General features: G+C 41.2%; 2 protein-coding genes and 1 long non-coding RNA gene across 3 annotated transcripts in view; 2 read left to right on the forward strand and 1 right to left on the reverse strand.

The window, feature by feature from the left end:
- The window catches only part of sox5 (SRY-box transcription factor 5), a 589,415-nt gene that overhangs the window by 477,369 nt on the left and 109,546 nt on the right, over positions 1–2,500 (reverse strand). The window lies entirely within an intron of this gene.
- LOC134464118 (octapeptide-repeat protein T2-like) overlaps positions 1–2,500 on the forward strand; it is a gene marked incomplete at both ends in the record, with an annotated part of 77,295 nt that overhangs the window by 32,865 nt on the left and 41,930 nt on the right. The gene's annotated exons all lie outside the window — the stretch shown is intronic.
- Positions 2,486–2,500, forward strand: part of LOC134464700 (uncharacterized) — a 1,646-nt gene continuing 1,631 nt past the window's right edge. Inside the window, exon 1 of the long non-coding RNA XR_010038033.1 lies at positions 2,486–2,500. This exon is cut by the window's right edge and continues 696 nt beyond it. This is a non-coding gene — a long non-coding RNA (uncharacterized LOC134464700).

The following is a 2,500-nucleotide window of genomic DNA, read 5'->3' on the forward strand; positions in this document are numbered from 1 at the left end:
CGATTAGTCGACTGTTTGGGACCTCCCCTGTCAAACACAGAAACACGGTGTAGCCTACCTAGGAAACATTATGACCTGAACACAAACTAATGAACATTTGCGGGGTTGTGAGAATGTGTTTGTTGGCGATGTGTAAATGGTTACGGGGGATTTCCTTAGAACATGCGAGAAGCGTTTATTGTCATCCAAACCCACAGGGCGATATGCGTAATTTCACTGAATAAACCTCTAAATAGCACAGGTAACCACCAAGTAGCCTATCTTGTCATGCGTTTTATGCAATACAATGCCATATGTCGCCCCTAAAGTAACTGCAGTCATCATGTGTTTATAGAAATAGGCTATGTTTCACTTGGTGATGAACTTTGACGTGCGTCTTCCCCTAAGCTGGAGTAGGCGAAAAAGCTAAAACATAAAGATAAAGTATGTCATTTCCCTCTATGAAAGACAGTAAGTAAAACCACTGCTACAAAAAAGAATGGATTATCCTGTTAGACGTTGTACATCCCGTAGAAATTCGATACGTGGCTTGGAGAAATATCTGCGTTTTTTTTCACCGTCGCGCACGGCGAAATGAAGACGCACAGGGTACCCTATAACACACATTTTAGACTTGTTGAAAACTGGGTTGGTCACCGTGGTTGGACTGTCTTTATTAGAGTTTGTCTAGTCACTAAAGCAGAAGAGGGGGCGGAACCGGAGAGACTGGAGAGGAAAGCGCTGCGCTATGCGTGAGGGGGGAGGGTGCTGCTTCTGATCGCCTTCAGGCGGTCGACTTTAGGTGTTACTTTATAACGTATACTACAACGTGATAACGTCGGCCTAATTGGGCTATGTGTATTTTCGACCCATCTCGGTATGCCTAACAGTAGCCTACGATACCAAAATGAATAGAAGCAGTTTATAAGTCAGAGCTGAGATAACAGGAGAGGTGGTGCTGATTTGCTCCGCCTCTCCACTCATTTTCCTGAAACTGATTTCAGGAGGGTACACCTCATGATACAAATTAGGCCTGTTTTATGCCCATTATCTTGACACTGTGCCCATTAGTTCTGTGAAATGTAAGTGACAATCTGTAACATTCATTCACTGAGCTATGCTGATGATCATCCAGGATGATCCTATGCATACAGAGGTCACTGTCCCTGCGCCTTATCCAAATAGCCTACAGTAGGCTATATAGGTCACAGGTGTAGTAAAATAGGCTATATGCCATATATATGTACTGAATATGTGTGCTTACCCTGTCTGAGAAAGGTTTTCACAGACTAAAAAGTCACAGGTAGATTCAAACACTTTTGGCACTCCAGGCAACAACCTCCCAGTTATTCCGTTTCTTGCTATGTTATTATTTTTACAATATTAGTTACAATATTTACTATATGTTAGGCTTAAAACTACTTTTTTACTTGACCATAATATATGTGCACAACATGACAGTAATGGGATGCCACATATTTCTAAATAAATTCAATAATCTATTGAAAATCTATTGAAAATTATCAATATTTTCCATTACTAATTAAAAATTCAAAATGGCCGCCCCTGTGATGTCATAATATGCTAATTAGGTATGCATATTTACTCCCAAAATAATCTTAGGGTCTTCCTCAACATTTTTGTAATTTACAGTTAGGCTCTATCTGTTACCACTGTCCACCCACAGCCTGTTGAATATGTGATGCCCAAATCGAGCATTTTCACCAAATAACATTGGCATTAAAAGGGTTAACTACAATAGCTCTACAACTCTATGCCACTTGGTCGTTGCCATTCTGGTAACAGCAACATTACAATATCTTTGTCACATCTTGGCAGGTTAAAAAAAATGTTTGTGGTTCATCAATTGATACTGACTGAGAAGACATTTTTAACTCTCTTTGCAATCCAGTTTCACTTCGACGTCATTTTCTAATACAACTAAACACCTACACACTCCTAAAAGTCTCCTGAACGCCTCAACTTCCCAAAAAATGACCAGTGGCCTACAACTAACTGTTACTTCAGTCTTAATATGTCCCTTCAAATCAAGCTTGCTTTGCTGCAAATTGGCTGAACCCCATAAAGCAGAGGCTCCGTTATAACCTTATTGACAATCTGTTACCTAAGACTCTTTGCATTTTCATAGCAATGTTGTTATGATGTAGTTGAGTGTTTTCAGCGAAGACTGAATAGGCACCGCCGACGGGCCCATCTGTAAGAGGCTACAACTCATACAGTACAGTACTCAGCTGTTCGATAGGAAATTGGTGTTTAGCTTTTTTACTGTATTATAGTTATTGGGCTTTTTCACCTTTTTGTTTGGACAGGATGGTGAAGAGTGGGACAGGAAATGAGCGGGAGAGAGAGACAGGATATGACCTCAGGGGAGGATCAGGATATGACCTCAGGCTGGAATCGACCCCGGGTCGCCAGCATAACAGTGTAGTGCCCCACTGTTAGAGCCATAGCAGGCCGATCTTTAGCTTCCTTAACCCTTAGAACTCAATTGACGCGCCAC

Source organism: Engraulis encrasicolus, chromosome 15, assembly GCF_034702125.1.
Source record: "Engraulis encrasicolus isolate BLACKSEA-1 chromosome 15, IST_EnEncr_1.0, whole genome shotgun sequence".
NCBI lineage: Eukaryota > Metazoa > Chordata > Actinopteri > Clupeiformes > Engraulidae > Engraulis > Engraulis encrasicolus.